The sequence below is a fragment of the Podarcis pityusensis genome, assembly GCF_964106645.2.
Source record: "Podarcis pityusensis genome assembly, chromosome: 3".
Classification (NCBI taxonomy): domain Eukaryota; kingdom Metazoa; phylum Chordata; class Lepidosauria; order Squamata; family Lacertidae; genus Podarcis; species Podarcis pityusensis.
Window position 1 is genome coordinate 41,922,959 of NC_138026.1, and position 6,025 is coordinate 41,928,983.

General features: G+C 42.1%; 1 long non-coding RNA gene across 3 annotated transcripts; it reads right to left on the reverse strand.

The window, feature by feature from the left end:
* Positions 1–628: 628 nt before the first annotated feature.
* On the reverse strand, positions 629–5,729 carry LOC308472993. 3 transcript variants are annotated; one of them, XR_013983857.1, is made up of 7 exons: positions 5,654–5,729; positions 4,463–4,518; positions 3,489–3,548; positions 2,592–2,615; positions 2,311–2,384; positions 1,219–1,289; positions 629–909 (listed from the first exon to the last, which is right to left on the reverse strand). It is a non-coding gene; the product is annotated as an uncharacterized lncRNA (long non-coding RNA). The 3 variants fall into 3 exon arrangements; XR_013983858.1 differs by having other exon boundaries at positions 5,658–5,678; XR_013983859.1 differs by lacking the exon at positions 5,654–5,729 and adding an exon at positions 5,188–5,208.
* Between the last annotated feature and the right edge of the window lie 296 nt (positions 5,730–6,025).

Genomic DNA, 6,025 nt, shown 5'->3' on the forward strand with positions numbered 1-6,025 from the left:
AAGAAATCCCAATAGACAGTTCCACAGAAAAGGCCCTCCAGTAGGTGGGTTTTCCAGGCAACATCTATATAAAACCACCGAAGCCATCCCATTTCATGGTGGTATGCAAATGACAGCTCATTTACTGTTGTATCTCATGGAGGCAGTGGAAGCGCCAAAATGCTGCTTGGGGCGTTTTGGATTATCTGAAGCTTAATCCAGGTAAAATGCAGCAGCAGTTACTTGGATCCGATGATCCTGCAGAAACTTTATGTGGAGGTGGGCTAGGAAGGTTGAAGTGGGAAAATAGTTTATATGCTAATTAGGGAGAGTATTTGTTTTATTTATTTTTTTAGTTTTAATATAAATGTTACATGATACATTAAATCTATTGTATTATACCCTTTCCCCCTTCCTTGTGGAGTTTTTTATATATGGATATTCAAGCGACCAATAAAGTAAATAAAATATGGTAGTATTGCTCCACTCTCCACTTTAATGTATCTGCAGCAGCACAACTGAACACCTTAATCTGCAGATGCCAACTAGACCTACACACCCCAAAACCATTTTAGCGCTGCAACTGCTTGAGTTCCACCAATTAAATTATTCAGGAAAGTTTCTTCAGTAATATATTAAATAACTAAAATACAGTGATTGTAAAGCTTTATTCTGAAACATTGCTTCAATCTTCATTCTCAAGAGCCACATAAGATCCCATGACATGAAAAAGAACCATTTGAGAACATCAAACTTTGAATAGAGCAAAGCCACTGTACATATAATTGTTATAAACATTTAACTGCAAGAAATGTTTTCATTTATATTTTATTATTAATCTGATATTCCTTAATGGAGGCACACATGCACGCTGCAACTTCATTCAGGTAGATTCCAGATAACCTTGTTTGATGCATTTACTTCTTATCACTGAAAAATTAAACACAATTAAAAAAAACGATTAATGCAGATTATTAGAACATCTATTGTACTCAAGATCAATAATTTAAGACCAGTAGAAATACATTTAAGCAACATACTTATTCCCAGTCTGAACTATTAAATGTTTCAGGTCTTATTATTGTGAATCCTGGTGGCGCTCAACTGTTGTTTTCAATATAATTCAGTTGGAGCTTTATTCATATCAGAGTCCACTTCAAACATTTCTATGGTTTTTATTGGTTGCTACTTTTGATTCTCAAGTGCTTTGCAAATCAACACATGCAAATGTTTTCTTACCTGTTTTTGCAACAGGCACTGTAAAAAGGAATTGAGTCTTCCGCCTACAGGCTTGGCTCTCTGTCACATCCCTGTTCAGAAAGCAATGATGAAACTTTAAAATAACTTTTGTATTCAACAGAGAAATATTAATTATAAATCTGGAACATTTATGTCTTAAGAGTCCTGTTTTATGACACATGTCTATACACTGAGCTCAGAGGTTAAATGGTAGTTACAAAGACAAAAGCCTTAGCTAACAAACTGAAGCCCAACAAAGCAGACTTCATCAACCTGGGGCCCTCCGGATGTTTTGGACCACAGTGCACAGGAAGCATGACGCTGCTAGCCGGGGCAGATGGGAATTCTAGTCCCAAACAGTTGGAAGGTACGTTAGTGAAAGCTAACATCTGAAGGTAGCCCTGTATCGGAAGCTTTTAATGTGATGTTCTGTTGTGTTTTTGTTCAATCTGTTGCAAGCTGCCCAGTCGCTGGGGTAACACAGTCAGATGGGTGGGGTACAAAAAACCCCATCCATTATTGCTATATATTATAGAGGCTTTCTAATAACATAAAACAAGCCAGCCCAGTTCCAAGATTTTTACAGGCTCACATAATCCCTTTCTGCATCAAGTGTGACACCACAATCTGGCATATGTGAAAAGAACCAAGCCATCTCCTCCAACTTTGAAGCTGCAGGTTGTTAGAGACAAAGCCAGCATGTTATTTGGTGGTTTTCATGGAGATGTCTACAGAGCAGGCATACAGAACCTGTCACCCTCCAGATATTACTGGACTACAGTTTCCATCATTCCTAACCACTCTGTTGGGACTGGGACTGGTGGAAGTCCAATATTTGGAGGCACCCAGTCCTGGCTGTAGAGTCTTAGGCACATCAGCAAAACAATTCTGCTGGACCTTCACCAAAAGCTGGTAGGGTGCAGCTACTGCTTGGAAGATGCTCAGTCCAGTAATAGCAACCTACTGGCCACACAACACTTGCCTTGGAAAAGTCCATAAGGAAGGTTTTAGAGACTTAACTTTGCACCAAGGCACTTCAAGCAGTGGCACCAAACCAGCATGTCCCCCCCTGCCCATTTGAATACAACTTACCAATTCAAAACATTCCACCTGCTTAATGTACGTTAGGAATGAGGAACTGCTGCCTGGATTTCATCTGCTATAACCTTTAAGTGAAAGACAGAGAAAGTAGCGTCAGCGTCAACAGAATTTGATTTATTATCTACATATCAAACACTGGTTTACTGATGGTAGTCTCAGAAGCCGGATCCATATTGGCAGTTTTTCATCAAACTGTATCAGGTTCGGGATAGGCTCATCACCGGTTGAACCAATGCCAATACATTCTCAATATGAAAATTTAACTCACATACCTTTAGGATAAAGTAGCTTCAAGCCTGAAAAGGAAAAAATACTGTATTAGGGAAATGTTTTTCCTTATATTTCTCCTTCTGGTAAGAAACCCAATTTTCTTTTTATTCTGCAGAACAGTGATAACTAGAGATTTCTTACACAACAATGCAAACCCATGTTTCCTTAGTTCAAACTGCACGCCATGGTTTAAAACAAGTTTACAAGCCATGAAAACAGCAGCACAAATGCAACAGAACCATAGTTAATGGCATCAAGGGAAAGCTGCATGAATCCAGTCTGCAAATCATGGTATGCAGGGAGACAATGTTACACCTGCACGCGCTGATTTAAAAAAATAAATTATCTTCCAAAGTGGAGTTTGACACAAGAGGCTGGAGCAACTCCCACATGAACTAAGGTTACAACATCTGGGGCTTTTTAGTTTTGACACTTCATAAAATTAGAATCCAAGGTTACCCAACAAAGCTGAATGGTGGGAGATCTCAGGACAAATATGTATTTATTCAAATAATTAACATATGGAATTCACACCCAAAAAATGTAGTGATATCTGCCAACTTGTGATGGTTTTAAAATGGAACAAATTCATGAAGGATATCATGGAGGAGGCTGCTACTGCATCCACACCCTGCTTGTGGGATTTCCATGCATATCTGGTTAGGCACTGAGAAAAAAATGCTGGACTAGGTAGACCTTCGGTCTAATCCAGCAGAACTCTTACGTTGTTTACCAGTCAAGCAACACTACAGTGACTTAAGTTACAGCAACAGAATTCTCCCTCTCCCTAGTTTCTCAATCTCTCATCCTCTTACAAAAGCTGAGGAGAGCAGTTTTGAGTTCCCAAACAGTAACCTTACAGTTAATGACTTTAGTCTCCAAACAGCATTTTAACATACCTAAGAAAATCCACTATTCTCCATAGAATACTTTTCTACATATGTTGGTGTTTTCATAATCTGAAAATAAAATTTTATAAAGTTCAGAAGAAGGAAAAGTAGTAATACACAATAAAAGAATTAAGTCAGGGAATATCAAAACTGTGACTCATAACTGGCAAACAAGATTCATCACAAAACTTAATTCCTTCTGCCTGAATTCTGTATTTTAATGCATGAGTACAACTCTAACAGGGTTGTAGATTCAGGTAGGTAGCTGTGTTTGTCTGACACAGGCGAAATATATATAAAAGAATGTCCAGTAGCTCCTTAGAGACCAACTAAGTTTCTTCTTGGTATAAGCTTTCGTGCGCATGCACACTTCTTCAGGTTGGTGCTACTGAACTCTAACAGGGGCCCATGGTCACTTGGAGCCACTACCACATCCAAAGCCCTGCTGCCTTGTTAGGGCATTATTTTTGCAATGCTTGCTGTAGCAGCTCCAGGCAGAAACAGCTATCCCATAGCAATTTGGGTCCCTTCCCAGTACATGTGCGGACCTGCATTGGCAGAGAAAGCCCAGCAGAGGGAAATCTCCACAAATCCCAAACTCTTTCCAGCAGCATGCCTCCAGGGTTAGGACTGCTCCCTTAGAAGGCACCCCTTTAAAACCATAATCATGCATGTTCAGAAAATGAACTGTGCATCTAGGATACTATGACCTGAGTTATAGTGTTGTATGTAGCTAAGAACAAAGTACAAGTCAGAATGTTCCAGCTGAAGGTTTTCATTTGCAGGATATTGACAAGCATACACAGAAATAGATGTGTTTTAATAAGGTAATGCCACTATTATCCAAAATAGGGATTCCAAGTACACAAATGTCTAACACCTACTTAAAGTTGGCTGCAATGTAATTAATATCTGGAATTCTTTCAAAATCTTAGCTAAAGTACAGTATTCAAGTATTTTGAAGCAGAGTACTGGATACATACCACAGAGCTCATTTTGTGTCTCCACAATAGTAACACAAATCTTAGTTCCATAGCTCCTGGAACAGAGATAAAATAAGACAGGGTTAAAATCCGATTACACAGCTATCCAGGTTTGCAGCATACAACAAAGAGCACCTCTTGTGACAACATGACTGTTATGGCACAAGCTTCCATGGACTAAAGTCCACTTCATCAGATGTAGCCAAGGGAGAGCTCAGTTGGTAAAGCATGAGTCTTAATCTCAGCGTTGGGGGTGCAAGCCATGGACAAAGTTTCCTGCGTTGCAGGGGGTCGTACTAGATGACCCTCCTGGTCCCTTCTGATTCTATGATTTAGTGAAATCTTAATCGGCAGGTAAAGAAAGTTATTAAGACAGTAGATTAGTGGGTCAAGATTTCATGAAATTAGTCTGATTATGTTAGAACTTTGGCGTGTGTTAGATAGGCACGCCTTTTACTTGGGGATCCAAGCAACCGAGGCAATTCCAGCCCTAACTATTTCAGTCCCGTTCATTTCATTTGGGAGAAATCCTAGCAAGCACTTAAGGCCGCTGCTAAGAATTACAGTCATACTGCTCCCGAGAGCTGGATTTATTTACGATGGGCTCGTCCGTTCTCTTGACCTCCTCCCTCGTGCTTTTTTATGAAATATCAGCCGCGGGGTGGAGACGAGATCCCTATAGGGCGGCGGCGAGAACCTCTCTTCCTCCTTCGTGGTTTTCCTACCTGTAGCTACGCGCTTCCCCACTTTAATTTGCTCCAAATTTGCAGATGGGGGAGACACGTGGGAGAGCGATTTTCGGCGGGAAAAGACGTGGAATAAAAAAAAATGCTCGCTCCTTTTAGCCGTGCAGTAAAGCAGGAGTCTCCCCCCACTTTAACACATTATTAAAAATATCCTCTTAATTCAAGCCTCCACGTGCGAGGGAGCCTGCCAATCCCAGCCTACAACACCCCATCACGAAACTCCTGCACGCGCAGCGCCCCCACGTCGCCCGCGGCCCCCACGCAACCTTCACTGGTCGCCCCCCAAAAGCTACCGAGGCAGGGGGTGCACTAACACCGAGGGAAAGCTCGCGAAAGTAATTTTTAAAAGCGCCGTTTCTGCAGCGAGAGCGCGAGTGACAAAGCGCACCCAGCCACAAAATGGCGGCAATTCCCGTTTAACGGCTACCCCGTACCCAACCCTCACCTGCTTCCTCGAGGTCCAGGCGAAAGAGCGAACGAGCGTCCTCCCCGTGCTTTATATAGGATTCCTCGGAGCAGAACGAGGCTAGCCACGCCCACCCGTCTCTCATTGGATGCAGGAGAGAGACGAGCGGGGATGGCGCGCGGGAGGGGGGAGGTGAAAGCCAGGCCTTTCGAGTGGACTTTTTTCTTTTTTCATTCCTCTTGTGCAGAAGGAGAGAGGCGTGGCTTCTTTCAAGCCGAGGCTGTCAAGGGGTCTCCCTCCATGGCGCCTTGAACGATTCTCTGCTTCTTTATGATCCGATCCCACTTCCCTTCGCCTTCGCCCGTAGCCACCTCGTGGTGGAGGGGCCGTAGCACCAAATAAGACATTTTT